This window comes from Tursiops truncatus, chromosome 3, assembly GCF_011762595.2.
Source record: "Tursiops truncatus isolate mTurTru1 chromosome 3, mTurTru1.mat.Y, whole genome shotgun sequence".
Taxonomy (NCBI): domain Eukaryota; kingdom Metazoa; phylum Chordata; class Mammalia; order Artiodactyla; family Delphinidae; genus Tursiops; species Tursiops truncatus.
In genome coordinates this window covers 136,246,770-136,269,169 of record NC_047036.1, presented here as the reverse complement: position 1 = coordinate 136,269,169, position 22,400 = coordinate 136,246,770, and the positions used below count along the sequence as shown (strand labels likewise).

Below are 22,400 nucleotides of genomic sequence, written 5' to 3'. Positions count from 1 at the left end.
CGCAACAAAGAGTAGCCCCCGCTTGCTGCACCTAGAGAAAGCCCGCGCACAGCAACAAAGACCCAACACAGCCAAAAAATTAATTAAATAAATAAATAAAAGCCACTCTATAGGAAGAAAGTGTGTGGTTTCTGGGGACTTAAAGAATGATCAGTCAGGATGCCGGTCAGAAGTGGAGGAAGCAAGACAGTGCCCCCAGAAGAGTCTGGGGATTGAGGGAGCAACCAGACCATGTGGGGCGATACAGAAAGATCTCATCTATATTCTAACCACAACAGGCAACCACTGAAGTGTTTAAAGCAGGAGAATGACAGGGTCAAATTTCACCTGTTAAAGCATCTCGGTCCCCTCACCCCATTATTTCCCATTTGTGTGTACACCTCTGTACAACCCAGATCACATTATATTACAGGTAGTTGTTTAGGTATCTTTCTCCCCCACTGTGCTGATGGTCTCTTGAGAGCAGAGACCATGGCGTAACCATATTTGTAATTCCATTAGGCTCCCTACTGTTCTTGGGATCAAGTGCAAACTCCTTCTGCAGCCTGCAAGGCCTTGCACCTTCTGTCCCTCGCCCACCTCCCCAGGATCATCTTAGTCACTTCCTTTGCTCTCCAGTCATTCATCATGGTCCAGCCACTCCGGCAGACGTGTCACTTCCTCAGAGGCCTTCCAAGATGCCCTAGCTAGGATAGGGTCCCTGCTAAATATTCTCAGAGAAACCAATGCTTCTCTATCAGACTACCTACCAGGATTTATATCACCACTCATACACATTATTGCTTTAAGACTTGTCCCCCTCCTAAACTGTCAGTTTCATGAAAGCAGAGAACGCGTCTGCCTTGGTTACCATCATATCTCCAGGACCTGGCACTTTGACGCTTATAGTTGGCATTCCACAAAGAGTTGCTGAATGACAGAATGAAGGAGTAAGAATGCATCAATGGGCAAATGAATGGGTGATTTCATGTATGATCCCAGCGGCCACCCAGGCCAATTCAACAGCTGACGTTGGACACCTCTCTTTGATCACCCTCCAGGCCCTTCTATGACATCATCTCTTTGCTGGCCTCACTGACTCTCCACTGGAAGAAGCCAATGTTAGTGAAGGCTTTATGGAATAAATGGAAAGTAGAAATGGGTAGAGAAGTCCAGGAAGGCATTTCTGGCAATCTCTGAGTAGTTATTACCTTAATCCTTCTGCCAAGCAAGAGGAGGAAAACTGGCAAACACCCATGCTCAGTCAACAAGTCCACGTAAATGCCAACATGTATAGGACCTCGGCTGCGTTCATAAGCTTTTCAAGTCCAAAGTATTTTATAGGAACTAATGGGGTCAAATACAGTCCATCAGGTCACTGCTTCTCAAACTATCTCTGGTAAAGGGCCAGGTTTTAATTTTGTTTTCAATCTGCCACAGATCAATACTTTATAAAATAACGGGAATTATATACTTGGATGAGGCTGCAATGTCAAATTGCTATAAAAGTTTTTAAATGCTTACTTACCGTTTCTGTACTCATTTCTTCATGGGTAACAAATATTTCTAGACCTACATCCATCTGCAAATCACACTTTGAGTAGCACTGACCCAGGTCAGCACTTGTACTCCCACTGCCTCATTCCTCAACCATGGCAGAAATTGCTAATCAGTCATCACATATTTCCCCATGAAGCCCATGCTTGGTTTTAAAATCTTCCTTATCCCAGTGTTCAAGACAGCCACTACCCTTCATACCTGTTAGAATGTCTATTATCAAAAAGACCAGAAATAACAAGTTTTGGCAAGGGTATGGGGAAAAGGGAACCCTCATGCCCTGTTGTGGGAATGTGAACTGGTACAGCCAGTATGGAAAACAGTACGGCTGTTCCTTTAAAAACCAAAACACGGGCTTCCCTGGTGGTGCAGTGGTTGAGAATCTGCCTGCCAATGCAGGGGACACGGGTTTGAGCCCTGGTCTGGGAAGATCCCACATGCCGTGGAGCAACTGGGCCCGTGAGCCACAACTACCGAGCCTGCGCTCCGCAACAAGAGAGGCCACGACAGTGAGAGGCCTGCGCACGCGATGAAGAGTGGCCCCCACTCGCCGCAACTAGACCATGCCCTCGCACAGAAACAAAGACCCAACACAGCCGAAAATAAATAAATAAATAAATAAAATTTTAAAAAAGAAAATAAACTTGTTAAAAAAAAAAAAAACTAAACTAAAACACAACTACCGTATGATCCAGCAATTCCACTTCTGGTTATTTACCTGAAGAAAACAAAAACACTAACTCCAAAAGATACATGCACCCCATGTTCAATGCAGCATTATTTACAATAGCCAAGATATTGGAAACTACCCAAGTGTCCATCGATGGATGAATGGATAAAGAAATTATGGTTTATATATCTACAATGGAATACTATTCAGCCATAAAATAGAATGAAACTTTGCCATATGTAACAACATAAATGGACCTCAAGGGCATTGGGCTAAATGAAGTAAGTCCGACTGAGAAAGACAAATTAGAGTATGATCTCCCTTATAGGTAGAGTCTTTTTTAAAAAAGAAAAAAGCTTATACATACAGAGAACAAATTGGTGGTTGCCAGAGGAGCGGGGGAGAAATGGGTGAAGGGAGTTAAAAGGTATTTAAAAGAAAGTAACCCTGTAACGTTTACCTGTCATCTTCCAATTCTTCCTTCCCCTACAACCCCAGTTCTGAGCAATCGCTAATCTGCTTTCTGTCTTCTGTCTTCCCTGTTCTGGACCTTTTATACATTTGGAAAAGAGAAAAAAGACAGTCACAACCATGTACACAATCAGGGATACCACAGGAAATTAAACTTGTTTACCATCCCTACTTTACCTGTCCACAGGCTCACCATTTGTCATATTCACACCCAGGATAAGGAAATGTCTATATTTTTGTATCCAGCCTAATGAAAAGTTCATGAAGTATGACCATCTATCTCATCAACGGAGTCCCTCCTGATCATTCAGTCCATTAACAATCTTTTTGCAGCTTGAGAAGCCCTTAATTCACACATACCTACAAGAAGACATAGCAGTCTATACCACAAACACAAACTTCTGCTATGTTCTCAGATGTAGACTATGTGGATTGCACCTGGGAACATGAAATCACTAGCCCTTCATTGCTTTGACTCTTTCTTCCCTCAAATTCTCCATCCCTACGGCTCACCTGCTTCTATTTCAATTTGTCACAGGGGCTCCTTCACAGTGGATTATTTTCACTTCTCATTACCCTCTTTAGCACAACATGAGGTTTTCATTCCTCCCACGTTCAATCTTTTCCCCAAGCAAGATTAAAACCCCTTGGCCCTTCTTGGGTCACCATCAGGCTGTAAGCCAACCTCCAGTCATGGTCACTGAGAGGCCAGAGAAGCAGCAGCCACGAGGCAGAGAGAATTGATCTGTTGTCTTCAGGCTTCAGATGTGAAACTCACTTGTGGAGAAAGGCAAGTTTCACTTTGAACCTTTTCTCTCAACCTCACCTCTAAAGCTCTCTTTGAAATGTTTTTGCAACTTCCTCTTGGTCCCTGTAAACCACAGAATCACAGACTGTTAGCCCTAGAATATGCCTTAAAGGGCATCTGGCTCATCCAAAGTCCTCTTCTGAGTAGTGGGGGGAACAGTGAGGTCAGTGTGGGGAGTCAGCAGACGTGAGCCCTGCTCACTAACCAGTGATGACCTTAGAAGAGGTGATCCACGTCTCTGAGACTGTTTCCAAGGAAGGCAGATAAGATCCCTAAAATGCGGTGATTGTGACCCACTCACGGGGCCAGTTGAAAATAAAATGAGATGATGAGAACAAAAGTGCTTTGAGGGGCTTCCCTGGTGGCGCAGTGGTTGAGAGTCCGCCTGCCGATGCAGGGGACACGGGTTCGTGCCCCTGTCCGGGAAGATCCCACATGCCGCGGAGCGGCTGGGCCCGTGAGCCATGGCCGCTGAGCCTGCGCGTCCGGAGCCTGTGCTCCACAACGGGAGAGGCTGCAACAGTGAGAGGCCCGTGTACCGGAAAAAAAAAAAAAAAAAGTGCTTTGAAATGAAAGCACCATGTGAATGTTGGGATTTTAACAGTCCTCAGCATTGCAGTAAACTAGAGGCCAATATCAGAGTAGAAACAGTGGGAGGAGAAAGAGAGGGTGATCCAAGGTGCCTTTTGACAAAGACCTTTTTTGACAACTTGGGAGCTGAAATTAATTTAAGGAAAGGAATTGGGGTGTTTTGGACCATTTGTAGTCTGAGCAAGAAAGGAAAGTATTTAGTAACGATCTAGGATGGTGGTCATGACAGAAAAAGGTGGACAAATTCAAAAATATTTATGAGGTAAAATTATCAGGCTAAGTGTCCATCAGCAGATGAATGGATAAAGAAAATGTGAGGGATATATACATACAGTGGAATATTATTCATCCATTAAAAAGAAGGAAATTCTGCCATTTGTGACAACATGGATAGACCTTGAGGGTATTAGGCTAAGTGAAATAAGTCAGGCAGAGAAAGACAAAAGCTGTATGGTCTCATGTATATGTAGAATCTTTAAAAAAATGAAACCAAACTCATAGAAAAAGAGAACAGATGTGTGTTTACTAGAATCAGGGTTGGGGGGGGCAGGGTGCAGAGGAATTAGATGAAGGTGGTCAAAAGTACAAACTTCCAGTTATGAGATAAATAAGTTCTGGGGATGTCATGTACAACATGATGACTACAGCTAACATTTCTGTAGGACATATTTGAAAAATGCTAAGGGAGCAAATCCTACAAATTCTCATCACAAGGAAAATAAATGTTTTTGTAACTATATGAGATGGATGTTAACTAAACTTACGGTATTTATATGTACGTCAAGTCATTACACTGTACCCCTTATATAGCAAGTCGTTATGCTGTATGTCAGTGATATCTCAATAGAACTGGGGAAAAAAACCATCAGGGCTAGGTGATGGATTGGATACGGGAAGAGAGAAGGAGGGGGTATGTTCAGGGTGACATTTCTGGCTTATTTCACTGGAGTTAAGAAACACCAGAAGAGATCCAAGTGGGCGGGGCACAGAAGGGAGATCACAGACTTGCTTTTGCACATGTTGAGTTTGACTCGCCCTTGGGGCACCCAAGCAGATATGCTAAATAGGCCATTGGAGCTGAGGGCTTCTGTGTAGCTCAAGATATAAAAGGTTGAGTATATCCATGTAGGTGGGAATTAAAGTAATTGGCTAGGATGAGATCACCTAGGGAGAGAACACAGGGTGGGAAAAGAAAGGGACCTAGGACAAGTCTATGGACAAGGGACCATAATATTTAATGACAGAGGAGGATGAAACTTAAGAGAAATTAAGGCAAGATCAAAGAGACAGAAGGAAAAGCAGAAGAGTGTTTTTAAGCAAGGGAAGAGCATAATTCAAGAAGAAAGAAATGGCCAGTAGCACCAAGCTCTGATAAGGGTCATTTAAGATGAAGACAGGTAAATATCCATCAGGATATCCAAATATCCAGGTCACCGGTGTCCTTTCATGAGAGCATCCCATTCTGGGTCCTCTCCAAACACAGATTCTTTCCTGTGCCCTTGTCCCCATTACAATCCAAGGTTCAAAATGGACCTCAACTCTCTAGAAAAACCAACCATTCATGAGATCCTGAACACTAGGAATGTTTTCAACATGACAGTTTGAGGCTTCAGCTAAGCCTGTAACTTTCTGGAACCACCGCTCCACCCTACATACCAAGAAATCCTACCTCCTGAGATTGGTTTCCTCTAGATCACAGATGGCAAGTGTGAGGCACACCTATTCACACCCACCAAACCTGGGTCCATGTCAGACATCACTAATTGATCGGAAGTCCCCCCTGAAAAATGTGTGCCTCTGGGGGTCACTCTCCCTACATGCCATGTTCTAGGATGGTGGTACAGCTCTGAACCCTTGATCCCTCCCCAGGTCATCGTCCCCCAGTCCCCATCCTCCCCTGAGGGAGGTAAGACGACTTCCACAGCACGTCATGTGTCTCTGTCCCTAGCTGCACTCAGCCCTCAGCCAGACTGTTGCATCTGTTCCCAACATTGAGGGGATTCACAGTTATTTGCTTTGGAAATCAGAGCCTGGGGACTGTCAGCTTTATCTGGAAAGCAGGGCCTGCTCCATGGAGAAGGGAACGACTCGGCACACAGCAGAGCGTGTTTGTTTGTCTTGTCCTGTGGGACACCAACACCCACCGGGTCCTGTGCAGCACGGACGAGGCGCGTGCCTCCCCGCCAGCCTGATTTGGGAGGATAATAAGCTAAACAAAGGAGCAGATGATCATGGAGGCTTATTTGCAGTCTGTACAGTTTATATTTAGCCATCTCGTGACGGGTTGCTAGCTCTGTGTGGCAGTCGCCCTTGGGAAATTCAATCTGGGGGATGCAGAGGTGGGACAGATCTGGGAGAAGGGAAGGAGGGGTTTAAAATGCCACTTTCGGGCACAGGAAGGACGGGCAGGCCAAATTTGTCCAACAAGCAAGCAGCCAGGGACAGGATTTTGGACACTTATTGTAGAAACATGGAAGAGAATATAAAAATGTGTAAGAGGGGACACTCTTAACAATCTGTAAACTGCCAGGCATTGGAGGGTGAAGTCCCCTCTTCCTCCCTTCCTGGCCACCTTCAGTAATCCTGAGAGGGATGGTGATTCAGAAAACCTGAATTCTAGCCCCGGTCAGCCACCAGCTGGAAGCCACATCCCTGCTCTGGGAGATGAAAGGGCTAGAGAGGATGATCCCTAAGATGCGGTGATTCCCCGCCTCCACCCAGTGTCAAGATGAAGAGAGGGGACCTAGGGGATGTGCAATGTGTGGGTTGGGTGGGGAGTTGCCAGTTAAAACCGTGGGGCAGGGGGATGCCCTGGTGGTGCAGCGGTTAGGACTCCACACTTCCACTGCAGCGGGCACAGGTTCATCCCTGGTCGGGGAACTAGGATCCTGTAAGCTGCAAGGCCTGGCCAAAAAAAGCCAAAAACAGTCATAACTGGAACATTCTGCGATCATTACAAATTGTGGTACTGATGTCACCCAACCAAAAAATAAACTTCCATTAAAATGTACGTCAACATTAAAATAATCTTTAGAGAAACACGAATCATGGTGCTGATCTATATTAATTGACAGCGAAGGTATCTATGACATCCTGCTCGGTGGGAAAGGCAGCAGCCACGCAAGACAACCGCTTGCTGTCGATCAGGCATTGGTGGGCGGGGAGAGAGAGCCATCACCCAAAGCGGGAAGGAGAATCCGAGCGGAGCCTCCCCGGGCCCCTGCTGACCCCTCCCACTCTACATTTTGGGTCTAAGTCGTGAATCCCAGAAACTGGTGCTGCCAGAGAAAGGAGGTTTTCCTATAGGGTTTTTGTTGTTGGTTTTTGATTTGTTTGGGGGTTTTGTCTCCGTTATCGTCCGCCATCTTCCCCCAGCCCAAAGCAGCAGTGGACGGTGAGGACAGCACAGGTCCTCAGGGGCCAGTCCCAGGGGGCCCGTCTTAGAACAAGACTGTGGCTTTAGGCCGAAGCTCTACTTCTTGGTGGGGCCTCCCAGGGATAGCCTTGTCTGGGCATAAATCTTCTCATTCTAGAGTGACAAGGCAGAAAAGGGACTTAAAGATCATCTCTCAGTCCCAGAGCAGTCCTGTTTCCACGCTGTTCTCAAGCCGGCAGCCTCGTGAGCTAGTTCAACGAGGCTCTGGATTCCAGGATAACGGAGGGTTTAATTTGAGTTTCAGGGAGATACTTGCTTCTCACAGATACTCACCCTGTCTCCCACATCAGAGCCAAACAGCTCGTCCCTATCAAAGGCAAAGAGGATTTGGTCATGGTGCGATTTGAAAGAACCGACAGTGTCTCTCTCACCACTTGCCAGAACCCCGCCCATAGCTCTTCATTCCTTCGTGGTAAAGTGTATTCATCTGTAAAATGAAAGGAGGTGTGAGTCAGGAAAACAGAACTCCCTCAGTGGAAAGAACCCCCCAAATTAGAAATTACACAAGGAGTCATCTGAGGGGGCAGTTCTCCACTCTTAACTGTCTTCACCACTTGGATTCTTTGAATCAGAAGAGACTTTTCACATCGTGTCATCCTTTTATAAAGGGGCAATTTAGGCCCAGAGAGGTTATGGTCTTAAGCAAGGTCACACAGAACACTGCAAACCAGGACTGGGGCCCCCTGGCCCCTCTGCACATTTTGAAGGGCTCTTTCAAGCTTAAATTCTAATCCAAGACTCCATTCCTTTGTTTTATGGACAAAAAGAACCACCCCCACCAGAGGCTCCTTTTTAAAATTTCTCTGCTGGCACTAGTATCTGTAGCAATCAACAGTGTGCAGGAGGGAATCATCATTGTAAGCACACTTGGTGTATCAGAATCGAGACACGTAAAGCTTGGGCTTCGGAGCTTGACGGGGCCTACACCAGCGCAAACCCTGTCGGACCGTCTGCGTGTTACCTGCGGGCTTCATTTGCTTTTTTCCCGGAACTTAGTCCTTTGCTTTGGCGCTCCTGCCCCCTAGTGGCAGCAAGCTTCACTGCCGCCACATTCTTCTACAGACAAATGAAAGGGAAATCGGGGCGGGGTGGTGGGGGGAAAGGAGGCACTTTTGAGGATGGATAGAAGCAATCCGCACCCTTCTCTAAAAGAGCAGGCTTGGTTACGATGGCGGAGTTTTTTAACCTCACACACAAAAGCGTGACTAACTAGACGTTAGCCCGCAGCGTATCTGAACCTGCGGAGCCGTGAGGCCAGAGCACCAAGGATCCTAGATTGAAAATAGTTTATATAACTGACTCAAGGACTCCTGGGCTCTGAGAATCTATGGCAGGAAGAAAAGGACCTAAAACAGCAAGCAAAAGAGAGGAACACTGACATATGGTACCCAACAAACACTGGCATGAATGAATTCAAAGCCCTGCCCCCCTAACTGCCCAGGCTCTGTCCAGTATTCAAAATACTGGTCCCCACGCTGCTTAGCTAATATCTGTTCCTTCTGCCCATCTCTGCTCAGCGCTTCCCCTGCCTCAGCAGATGAGATGGGTCCTCTTCATATGCTCTCATGGCACTGGGTACTTTTCCTTCATAAGACTTTTCACAGTCCCTAAGTCTGTGTTTCTCTGGTTATTTTCATGCCCACCCTGAAGTGTAAGTTCCCTGAGGACAGGCACTGAGGCTACCTTGTTGACTACTGAATCTGTGTCTCTAAACTAGTGATTAGCACATAGGAGGCCCTCAATTAATGCTTTTCCGTGGAATTAATGAAATCACAAGTGTTGGTTTACTGACTGAATTATATCTGTTTACAGAGTTAAAAAGCAGATCTCAGTGGAGAAAGCAGGTGAGCTACGTCTTGGGGTTTCACAGCTACGCGGCACTGGTCATGTGATTAGTGCTTTTCTTGACATGTCTTGGGATCCCTCCTAACCTATAAAAGGCACAAAAATCTTCTGAGGATGGAGACATTCCTTGAATATGACCGCAAATGCTCACCATCACCCTTGGGGCAGGTAGCTGGGCAGGTGTCTTTACCGTAATTACACTTGTTAACATTCTGCCCCCACCAGCTCAGCTTTCGTTCCTGCCATGGTGGGGAAATCAGCCTGAGAACTGAAGGACAGCAGATTGACAGGCTACACGGACATCAGGACACCTGACCTTCGGGGCTGTCTCTCTGTAACCTTGGGTGGTGCCTCCCTGCCCCGGCTGTCTGTTGTCTCATTTCTAAACTCTTGGGGTATGTAACATCAAAGCCACTGTTTTTCAGGTGTCAGAAAACCCAACCTAAACTACCTTAAGGGGAGTAAAAGGGGGATACGTATTACTCATGAAACTGAAAAGCCATGGATTGAGGACTTAGTCCAGGATGTCAAGCAACTTCCTCTGAGCCTGGTCTCTCTCCTCCATCCTTCAGCTCTGCTTCCCTCTCTGTTGGTCCCCTTGCAGGAAGGTTCCTTGTATATGGGGGTCTCCAGCAGCTCCAGGCTTTCATCCCCACAGCAGAAAAATAGAGGGGCTTTCTCTTAGACGTAGCACACAAAAGGCCCTGGACTGCCCTCACAGGTGCCTTTGGGCCACATGCTCACCTATGAGCCAGCAGCTGTGGTCAAGGGAAGTTCTGGGCTCCACCTGAATCACGTGGACTGACACGGCCAGAGACCAGGCACCCCGGGGGGTGATCAAGGAAGTACTCTCGGAATGTGGGAGAACAGTTGCTAGACGTGCAGCAACAGAAATGGCACTGCAGAGTTAAGTGATTTTTAAGGACCCTTCCAGCTTTCAATACCCTGATGTGACTCTGATTGGATGTCAGGGAAATGGAAGGGAGAATAAAGCCATGGAAATGCTCTAGCATTAGCCCAACCCCAAACCCTTTCAAAAAGCCAAAATGCCAAATAAGACCCCTCACCCAGAGACTTCCCTGGTGGTCCAGTGGTAAAGAATCCGCCTTCCTATGCAGGGGACACCCGTTCGATCCCTGGTCAGGGAACTAAGATCCCATATGCCGTGGGGCAACCAAACCCACACGCCACAACTACTGAGCTCATGTGACTCAACTAGAGAGCCTGCGTGCCACAAACTACAGAGCCCATGCACTCTGGAACCCACGCCACAACTAGAGAAGAGAAAACCCATATGCCACAACTAGAGAGAAGCCCGTGCACTGCAACGAAAGATCCCACACGCCGCAATGAAGACCTGACACAGCAAAATAAATTAAAAAAAAAAAAAGGGCTTCCCTGGTGGCGCAGTGGTTGAGAGCCTGCCTGCCGATGCAGGGGACATGGGTTCGTGTCCCGGTCCGGGAAGATCCCACACGCTGCGGAGCGGCTGTGCCCGTGGGCCATGGTCGCTGAACCTGCGCGTCCGGAGCCTGTGCTCCGCAACGCGAGAGGCCACAACAGTGAGAGGCCCGCGTACTGCAAAAAAAAAAAAAAAAAGACCCCTCACGCATTCTGAAGGGAGCCCTTAGAAAGCAAGCAGTGGTGGTGACCCTCCTGAAGCCAAGGGGCAGAAAATGAATAGCATTTTGATAATGACACGAAAATGGAACATTTCTATTTCCCAAAAAGATAGACACTGTCAGTGAGATTCATAAAATAAATAAATAAATTAAAAATCTTATTAAACTTTCCCTTTCACTGCTTCTTTGTATCTCTGGTTGAGGTGGTGCAGGATGAAGGTTGCCATGGTGATGGCTGAATTTTTTTTTTTTAAATAACAGGGCTCAGGAGCTCTGGCTGCTGGCCATACCACCTCAGGCAGGAAAGGGTGGGGGGAAGGAGAGAAGCAAAGTGAGAAAAGGAAGAAAGCTGCTGGGCTCATCCCAGGACTCGGTAGCTTCTTCAACTTGTTCTCCTTGTACCGAGGATAAGGCCCCAAAACTGCAGACTCTGGCTCCTTCAGAGAATAAGAGAATGTGGAGCCCAAATGCATGATGAGGACAGGACCTCAGAAGTCACTTTGCCCATCCCCTACCTGATTGTCTCTTGTGGCAGATGGATTTCTCCTACATTTACACTCCTTCCGGTGAACAATGGGCCCACCCAGCCCATCCAAGTTTTAGATGAGCCGCTGGAAACTTGACCCTAAGAGAAATGTTCAAAGACATCCTGAGATTAAGAACCCATAGGACTTTTAAGTGAAAGAGGAATTTGAGGTTAGAAGCCCAGTACCTGTCAAAACAAACAGTCCTGGCCACAAATTCTAGTTCTGCTCTTCTCTCTAGCACCATCTAAGAATGAGATGGGAGATTCCAGAAGTGGTGGACTGTATCCCCGTGAGTGGATATACTCAAGCCTGCATAGGCCAGCAAGGAGCTGACTGATAAGCAGCATGTTTTTAAATAGTTCCAGTCATCAGAGAGGCAGGACCCTGATGAGGGAGGCTCAGAGAAGCAACACACCAAGGCCTTCACGCAGAACCTTTTAAACTCCAGACCAGGGAAAGGGGAAGCCAGGAACTAAGCCTGGAGAGAACCAGTAACCAGGAAGCACAGAAATCTGCTCTGACACCAGAATGCTTGTCAGGGGATTTGACAGGGGATGGTCTCGGCCCAGCTGACCCCGGAAAGGACCGGCATTCTCAGCTGGCCCCATCCCTTGTCTCCTGACAAAAATGGCAGGCAACTACGGCCATGCTGTGTTTGTCAGAGCATGGCTTCTAGAAGTTAAAAAATAATAGTACTAATGATAATAAATACTAAGATTGTTCCTCTAAGCCGGGAAAGTGGCAGGATTACTAAAGCTGAGTGAGTCTGACGTTTCCCCCAGGAGCTGGCTGAGCAGAGACCCCAGGAGGAAGGGGAAGAGCCAAGGAGTGCAGGCCCCTGGGCCTGTGACCTGCACCTCCATGACCTGCACCCCCACCCCTGTGCTGTGCCTCAGGTGTGATGATCCAGCAGCTTGGGGTCTAGGGGTCCCCATCAGCTTTCCCCAGGCAGATTGGGAGGAGCAGGGGGAATGAAAGCACCTTAAGAAAGAGATGAAAGCCAGACTCAGAGCAAGGGAGACGTGGGCCAGCATTCACACCCCCAGGCCACCCGCCTGTGTCTTCTGGAACAGGGTGGAGAACTCAAAGCCCCCCAGCCCTGAGGGAGGCTGAAGGAGGCCACCCAGCACTGGCCCTGGCCTATCTCTGGTGCTGCCCAGACCTACTGGCCTCTCTTTCCAAGGGCAAGGTTAGATCCTAAACCCCACTCTGCCCTCATAAACCCTCCTCACAACACACACACACACACGCACACTCACACGCGCACATACACACACGCGCACATACACACACGCGCGTGCCTGGAGCCGGAGACCAAAACAGCAACAGGCCTTAGAAATAGTACCCAGGGATCCATACACCCCAGGCTTGTCCAAGCACGAACCAGCTCCTGGAGGATGCACAGAGTCCATCCTCAGAAAGGGACAAGGAGACCAGCCCGTTAGCGGCATGGTAAGACTTACTTTGCACCACATGCCTTTTTTGTAGAATGTTTCTCACGTGCATATATGGCCTTTTCAAAAAACTAATTCTGCTCTTCTTTCTAGAGCACACATACAGAATCTGTCCTTTGTCCTGGCCACCTGAAGTCAGGAAAACCAAGTCCTAGCTCGAGTCTGCCACTAATACTGAAGCAGTGTGATGTCAGCCTGGTCTTAACCATCCTGTGCCTCGGCTCCTGGGGCTGTAAAATGGGGGTGACAAAACCTACCCTACCCTCCTCATAGGCACTTTAGGAGTCTGATGAGATACAACAATAACAGCAATGATAATAGTTAAACATATTGCGTGCTCATCGTGGACTGGGCACACGGCTACTATCTCAACACTAAAACAATCCTATGAGATAGCAACTCATATAAGCCTCAATTTAAGAGACAAGAAAAATAAGGCAGAGAGAAGTATGCTTAAGTCATGCAATGACATGTCTGGTCTTCTGACTCCAGAGCCAAAACTTGTACCCACTAAGCACAATATGACACTTTGATGTTAATATTCGTTATTCTACTGCCTGTCCCAAGAGGACTGGGTGAGTGAGTGATCAGACTGCCTCCACCTGTTTGCCCCAATATCAGAGTCTCTGCCTTTGCTTAAGATCGTTTAATGAAGGGCTAGAATCTAGAGATAGGGATAATAAGCAAATCCCAAGGTGGGATCCTGGTCCTAGATGTTAGGATTTGTTTCCTGACAGAGACCAGGATTGTGGATCTGCCTCTAATGGAAAGAAGCCCCACCTGAAACTCCTATACACACATTGGCTTGTTACTGCTCCACCCCACCACTGTCACCATGGCATCGAGGGACCCAGGATGCCAGTCCTCAATCACGGTTCCTGATTTAGAGTCTTCCTAATTCACACTTCCTCCTTCAGTCTTCTCTTCTCCCTCCTGTGGACTTCACAGCCCTCTACAATACCTACCACCTGGCGGTCATGCAGCCCCATCCTTGAACACCACCAGGGACAGGCAGCTCACTACCCAACAGACCCAAACCATTCTCAAACCACACTAACTGCTTGCAAAGTCCCCCTTCTATTGCCCTGAAATCTGTCTCCGCATTTTGTCTAAGCTCTAGTTTTCGTGCTGCCCTCAGGGGGTCTCATATCACACCTGCCCTGACAGTCCTTCAAATAACCAGAGATGGTACTAACGTTCTGCCTTGGTCTCCTCTAGGCCAGTGGTTCTCAAACTTGAGCGTGCATCAGATGTGAAGATCTTGCTAAACCACAGAGTACTGGGCCCCACCCCCAGAGTTTCGGATTCAGTAGGTCTGGGGTGGGCCCAGCAATTTACATCTCTAAGATGCTGCTGCCGCTGCTGCTGCTTGGGGATCACACTTGAAGAACCACTGCTCTGGCTGAACACCCTCATAGCTTTGAAAGCTCCTTCTGTGTGAGATTCCCGGGCTTCTTTACCATTCTGAGTCTCTCTCTCTGGCACCTGCTCTGGTTTGCCACTATGGCGCCCGGAGCTAGACAAAGAACCTTAAGTAGATGTTCTGGGTTACAAGGAGCAAAGATTCCCTCGGTCACCTCAAGTAAGAGGGGGTGTTTATAGTGGACTTAAGAAAAACAGGAACCTCACATTTCTGGCCTGCCTGACGGACCCCAGGCTGATGAGGCCTCTTGGGAAGAGTAGAGATGGCAATGTAGTTGGATCTCCAGCCAGAGGACAAGAGATCTTGCCGGTCCCTCAGCAGCAGGGTGACATTTATCCTCAGCGCTCTGCCTCTTCTTCCACCATTTTTGCTGCCACCAGCCAATCCCTTATCCCCTCTCCCCTTATAGATTATCTCTACCTCAGAGCTTCTGCTTCCTCATTCTTGCTTCCCTTTTCTTACGTTCATTATGTCCACTCTGAGCCCGCCAGCAACTGCCTGATTTACTCTCTTCTTCCCAGTTCAAATTCCCAAAAGAATCAAAGTGAGGAACTTGTTCTAGTTTGGATAAAGCTCTTTAAGCATCCTATAGGTTGGCGGAACTTGGGTCCATATCCAATCTCCTGTGGCTGGTAAAAAGTTGAACCATGTGATTTAAGCATGAAATGTGTCCTTAGAAGGAGACCATAGGAGAAGCCTGCAGTCCATTGGCTACCGACAGGTTTCATCTTGCATGCCAACTCCGTGGAAAAAATATTGGCCGCCTTAAAGACAGTGTTGAGAAGGATTCAGAGGCTGCATCGAAACACAATGGAATATGATGAGTGAGTGTTATCTGCCTCAGCCTGCACGCCCGTGACTCGCCATCCTAGTGTTACAGCATGTGGTCTGACGAGGGCAGACTAAGCGGAGGCATCACTTTCCTCATTCTGAACTTCCTATTTCTCTTTATAAGGCCCAAGATTCCAGTTGCTTGCTTAGACAGCTGTATCACACTATGGCTTCACATTGAACCTCAGCCACAGAAAACCCTAAGCCTTTTTCATACCTGTTATTAAATCACATTTCTCCCATTCTGTATTGTGCAAAAAAAAGAAAGAAAAGGAAACAAACAGTTAAATTTTACGTATTCCCCTAATTAAGTTCACCTTGTTTAATTTAGCCTACCACTCCAGCCTACCGAAACCTTCTTACTGTGGTGTCTTTTCTTGGCCTATTTGACAAATTGCTCATACTGTATGTGCAGGCCTCTGTCCATGAAATGAAGGTTAAATGTTTAACTCCTTTACAAGATTGACACAAACATGAATTTAGATTGTTTGTTTCCATGGACCTACTTTGTACCACTTGCTCAATAATTTCAAGAAATTATTTTCGGCTAACAAGTCCTAGTGCATCTTTGTCCATTGTGTGCTCGGTGAGGATAACGAAAGACAGTTACACGAGTTCATGGAGTCGGCTCCTTTCATAGAATAATTGCTGTCATTCATTGAATATCATTCTAGGTTGTGAGTGATTTAATACATTATTTCTAACCCTTACAACTTTAAGAGGTAGGTTTTATTATCCCTTTTAGTGGGGTGAGGCAACGGAGACATAAAGGGTTTAATCACTTTCCAAGATGGCACAGCTAGTATACATGGTAGGGCTGAATCCCAGCCCCAACCTGCCTGACCCCAAATCCTGTGTCCCTTCACTGTGCCACACACCTTCTCCCTGTGCCACACAACTTCTCCCTGTGCACGCCCCTCTGAACAACAGCAACACCTGCCAGAAATGGCTGAAGACAGAGATTGGGGGCAGAGATGAATATAGTTACCCATGGATCACATTTTTTTAAAGCACCACCCACATCAGGTCTTTAAAAGTATGATCTAGCCATACTTAGGAATATTACACAATTGCTAAAAAGAATGATGTAGATCTACATTATTCATATAAAAGACATCTAAGATGTCCTGTTAAGTATGTCTATTCAAGATCCTATTTTTTTAACATTATATTAACATATGTAGGTAGGAGGTGGAGAATTATAGGAGACTTCCAGCTTTTTTTTTTCCTTCCTGTTTTATTGGCATACAGCACTGTATAAGTTTAAGATATGCAACATAATGATATGACTTACATACATCATGAAATGATTCCCACAATAAATTTAGTGAACATCTATCATCTCATATAGATATAAAACAAAAGAAAAAGAAAAAAGTATTTTTTCCTTGCAATGAGAACTCAGGATTTACTCCGGCTTCTATTCTTAACATTTCTGTTTTGACTGAATTTTTACATCTATGTATTACTTTTGGAATTCAAAAAAATTAGGAAAACAAAATGTTAAAATCATCAGTTACCCTTCCCTTAAACTCCTGAATTACATGCATCTCTACGATGCATAAAGATCTGAGCCGCCTGTGTCTGTGGTGTCAACAATCAGAAACACAGTGTCTCAAATAATAAGACCTGAGGTAGGCTAGGACTCAGGTCGGTGAATTCAGTGGTTACCTGAATTATGACATCCTAGAGCATCTTTGTGCTCTGCCACCCACAGCATGAGACCTGGCTCCGTTCACATCATTACCTGGCTGCCACAGTTCTAGGCATCACAAGCTGCTATGATACTGTCTGGTAAAGAAGAGGCAACTATTTCTTCCTATGTGACTCTTTTTAGCAACAAGAAGAACCTATTCTAGAGATATCCACAGCAGACTTCTCACATCCTATTAGGACTGCACTCCATGACCCTGCTAATCCAATCATTGGTAAAAGGGACAAGGTTATCCAGTCTGGAATGGACAAATGATTTTCTCCTTGGCACTGGAGAGGCCAGCCCCCTTTCAAGGCACATGACTTGCCTACTCACTGAACAATATTGGGGTTCTATTAACAAGGAAAAAGAGGGGGAAAGGCTCATAGGTACCCAACCAATGGTGTCACAACTGTTCCCTAAATTAATTATGACACCATGCTCCTCATATGAGTGTTGTCACCCAGCCACATTCTATGTCCCTCCCTGCAGCTATGTATTCTCAGAAGTACATTGTTTCTGAGCCACATATACTAGGTTTAACGGCTATTTGCATTGTTACCATATTAGCTAAAGTGCTCCTGCTTTTGTTACTGTTACTATGCTGACAGGGATACTCATATGGGAAATGTAACTGTAAAGATGATTGAAACATACTGATTAAAATCCACTAAAGATCCAAAGCCATGGTCCAGTTCATTTCAGAAACTGAGAATTCTGAAAGCAAGCAAGTAAATGATTTTTCGTGGTGGTAATACGTGGCTCAGTTTAGCAAGATATACCGTGTTTGACAAGAAGTATTAAGCTGAATAGACTTTAGAGGAGAAACTTAAAAACAGACAGATCAGTCTTGGATGTTTAAAGTTACAGGCTTCCACAATGCTAGGGTTCAATGAACTCTGTCACCCTTCTGAAAACTTGGAAGAAGTTACCTCCCTACATTGTTCAGAATTTTGTCCATTTGGAAAGTCATCACAACAAAAGTTTCAAGCCCTGTGTTACAAACTTGAGGAATCTCTGACATGAAATCAATGATGTTTCTAGTAGACAGGTGGTTAAACATAGCTGACGGGGAGAGAGAGAGAAAGAGAAAGAAATTTCCCAGCCCCATCTAAGCTCTTCCTTTCATCTCCCAAGGCAATAGAAATAAAAACAAAACTAAACAAATGGGACCTAATCAAAGTTACAAGCTTTTGCACAGCAAAGGAGACCATAAACAAAACGAAAAGACAACCTACAGAATGGAAGAAAATATTTGCAAATGATGCAACCGACAAGGGCTTAATTTCCATAATATACAAACAGCTCATACAACTCAATAACAACAACAACAAAAAAAACCCAATCAAAAAATGGGCAGAAGACCTAAATAGACATTTCTCCAAAGAAGACATACAGATGGCCAAGAGGCACATGAAAAGATGCTCATCATCACTAATTATTAGAGAAATGCAAATCAAAACATGAATGAGGTATCACCTCACACCAGTCAGAATGGCCATCATTAAAAAGTCTACAAATAATAAATGCTAGAGAGGGTGTGGAGAAAAGGGAACCCTCTTACACTGTTGGTGGGAATGTAAGTTGGTACAGCCACTATGGAGAACAGTATGGAGGTTCCTCAGAAAACTAAAAATAGAATTACCATATGACCCAGCAAATCCTACTCCTGGGCATATATTCAGACAAAACAAAGATACACATACCCCTATATTCATAGCAGCACTATTCACAACAGCCAAGACACGGAAACAACCTAAATGTCCATCAACAGAATGAATGGAAAAAGAAGATGTGGTATATATATATAATGGAATACTACTCGGCCATAAAAAACAACAAAATAATACCATTTGCAGCAACATGGGTGCCACTAGACATTATCATACTAAGCGAAATAAGTCAGAAAGAGAAAGACAAATACCATATGATATCACTTATATGTGGAATCTAAAATATGACACAAATGGCCACTTCCCTGGCAGTCCAGTGTTTAAGACTCTGCACTTCCACTGCCGGGGGCATGGGTTCGATCCCTGGTTGGGGAACTAAGATCCCGCATGCCGCGCGGCATGGCCAGGGGGAAAAAAAGTAAAATATGATACAAATGAACATATCCACAAAACAGAAAGAGAATCACGGACATGGAGAACAGCCTAGTGGTTGCCAAGTGGGAGGGGTTTAGGGGAGGGATGGAGAGGGAGCTTGGGGTTAGCAGATGTAAGCTTTTATATACAGAATGGACACACAACAAGGTCCTACTGTATAGCACAGAGAACTATATTCAACATCCTATGATAAACCATAATGGAAAAAATATTTTAAAAAGGACTTATATATATGTATAACTGAATCACTTTGCTGTACAGCAGAAATTAACACAACATTGTAAACTAACTATACTTCAATTTAAAAATATATTGATGAAAAAAAACAAAGCTGGACCTCGTATTCACAATTATCTTAATTTCTTCCCCTACCCATCATCAGTCCCTGCCCCCTAAAATGCCCTTGGCTTTCACCTGCCCCTGCCTTTGTTTGCCCCTCCTGAGCCACTCTCCACTGCTCTCCACCCTGCTCTGTACCCCCAGAACCTGGAGGGATGCATCAATGGGCTTCTTGTCCTCCAACTTCCAATTGAGTTTGGCACTGGCAAGAGATCAATGGGAAGGAGTAGAGAGAACTTGGTAAGGTTGGGGTATTTATTCTCCAAGTTCCCTCCCCGTAGGGTGCCAAGGGGCCAGTTGCATCCAAAGTTCTCAGCTCAAGTGTGCAGCCCTCTCTACAGTCCTATCTCCCCGATTCCAGTAGCCCACCCTGTCACCTGCCTAGAGGTCTAGGAGTGGCAGTAGAGTCCCACTGTTACTAATCTGGGGTCTTGCACTATGCCTTGTGGTTTCCCTATACTCTGCCCACACCTTTGTAAATAGTTTATGAAACTCTGCTTGAGCTATCCTAATCTGAGGGTGCTATCTGTTTCCTGCTGATACCCCTCTCTAATTTGATCTTATATGGGCTGAATGTTTTTGCTTACTGATACTTCTGTGTTCCTGCCTCCTAAATCACTGCTCTGCACAGAGACAGCAATCTCAGCCTCGGAAGTTGCATAGAACTGGTCTCATATCCCACTCTGCCTTTTATAGCTAGAAGACCCCGGGCCAGTCACTTTACCTCTCTGAGCATCAGTTTCTTCATCTGAAACTTGGCAATAATAGTGGTATCCACTCATAGAGATCCCGTGTGGATCAAACAACACAGTAGGGAGCGATGGGGAGTGTGACGAACTCATGCCTCAACTGAAAGGAAGTGGCAGCTCCCCAGATGTGAGTGATGGCTGTCATAAGGAAAGGCCAGCTCACAGTTATCAGTTCTTCTGATACTTTAAGGAGCCAAAAATCCAAATTTCTCTATGAAATCTCTTCTTTACTAAAATATCAGTGCCATGAGGACAATAATGACTATTTTATTCATTACCGTATCCCCAGTGACTAGAATAGTGTCAGGCACACAGAAGTGATCAAAAAACCTTTGTTGAATAATTATTCCAATTTTTAAACATTAGCAACTAGTAAAGACAAAACAAAACCAGGGCCATGCAAGTAATACACGACAATGGGAGTGAACATCCCCTTAAATTTTGCTTAAATATCCTAAGCACCTCACTCACCTCACTCCAGTCCCAGCCCTAAAACAAAACACTCCTATTAATTGCTACTTTAGACTTCTGCTCTAGAAATAACCACAATTGAAAGGTTCCAGTAAATGACGGATCTTTTTTGAGCCCCCTCCTAATTAAAGCCATATTTTCAAGAAGTGGGGTACAGCCATCATTTTCAGCATTGCCACTGTGCAGCCCCTAGTTCAGCTCACCTGCAACCAGGCCCTTAATGAACATGCTCAGGGCTGAGAGAAAAGTGATGCAGCAACTTGTTTTAGCCCAGAAAGTTTGTGGATCCTCCTCTCCCTCTGCCACAGACCGAGGATACGAACCCAGTGAGCTGCAGATTTATTACCTAGTTTATAAATGCCAAGGAGACGGCGCTCCAGCAAAAGAATGGCTTGGTGGACACACTGCGGTTAAATAATGTATGAAAATCACTTCTATTTTAATGGCACTTTGCGGTGATATTAATATTGATAAAAAATGTTAGCACGCGTTAGATGGTGTTATATTCAGTGAAAGATGAGTTTTGGCAGGCTCCAGGCCACTTCTAGTCTAGCCACTTCTAGAGGTGTGAGAAACAGCAATTCCCAGCTAATGGGTATTAGCACCTGTATGAGATAGGCTGGTTGGGTCAAATAAGACCAACACTTGACCTTGGCAAGTATCTTGTGGTGGCCACTGTAGTAGGTTAACTGACCCAACAGTCCTAACCAAATTGCTCTCATCTAGTCAACTTCTCCTCTAGAGGTAAGGTTTTTCCCCAGCCTCTTCTGCAGTTGGCAGTGATCACATAAAATACAATAATTCATGAGGGGAATTCTGCTGAGTGAAAAAGGAAGTTCTGAGAAGAAAATGTGCTTTCCTGATAAAAGGGGCAGAAGTGATCAGTCAGAACCACCCGTTTCACTCTCTTCCTGCCCTGAATTGGGATGTGATGTCTAGATCAGTCGCAGCCATTTTAAAACCAAGAGGCATGGGAGAAGAGGACGGCAGTGACAGCAGTCTTAATGTGTCTGAGCCTCCAAACCAATATCAATAGCTGCCCAAATGCAGAATGAATGAAGGCCTATCTGTATAAGGCTCTGTAAGCTGAATGTTTTGCTCAGTACAAGTGAGTGCATTCTGATACGTATCTCAACCTCTCTGTGCCTCTGTGGTGTCATCTGTATGATGAGAATAACAGAAATGGTAACTTTAATGAAAATCTGTTCAACGTCTTAAAATAGAACTTGGTACATAGTAAATCCTTAACACTAGCGTCATTACATATTAATGAATAAGAAGCTACTAGGCTTTTATTTTTTGAACACTCCTAAGGTCATCACAAATAATGCCTGAATCAACGTAAGCAAAAGGCTAAAAGGAAATAAAGACAGATATGTGCGGGTGGGGGGAGCAGCAGATTTGGATTCAGGACATCCAAGTCCTAAATGTCCAACAATAGGGGAAGATCATGCAAACAAATGCACATCCACTCCATGAACTACATATGCAGCCGTTTAAAATGCATGAAAAAGATCATATAAGGACATGAGGGTATGCTTATGACAAAAACAGGAAAACAAACACAAACTAATGACATTTAAATGATGACCCCAATTGTGTTTTTAAAAAGTGAAAATGAAAAGGTATAAGCCGAAATAGTCATCTATAATCTCATGGGTAGTTTTTCTGCTGTATGATTTTCTGAATTTTCCCAATTCCCAGTTAAAAAATACTTTACTGTACAATAAAATTTTTTGATAGTTTAAATTTTTTTCTCTTTTACACTTTTCTGCATTTTCAGAATTCTTTTGCAGTAAACTCATATTACTCATATAATAAAAATA

General features: G+C 45.2%; 1 long non-coding RNA gene across 1 annotated transcript in view; it reads right to left on the bottom strand.

Moving 5' to 3' along the window:
* LOC109551720 (uncharacterized) overlaps positions 1–22,400 on the bottom strand; it is a 150,453-nt gene that overhangs the window by 109,510 nt on the left and 18,543 nt on the right. The window contains exons 2-3 of the long non-coding RNA XR_012330938.1: positions 7,786–7,939; positions 2,667–2,756 (exon numbers count right to left, since the gene is read on the bottom strand). This is a non-coding gene — a long non-coding RNA (uncharacterized lncRNA). The remainder of the gene's footprint in view (positions 1–2,666; positions 2,757–7,785; positions 7,940–22,400) is intronic.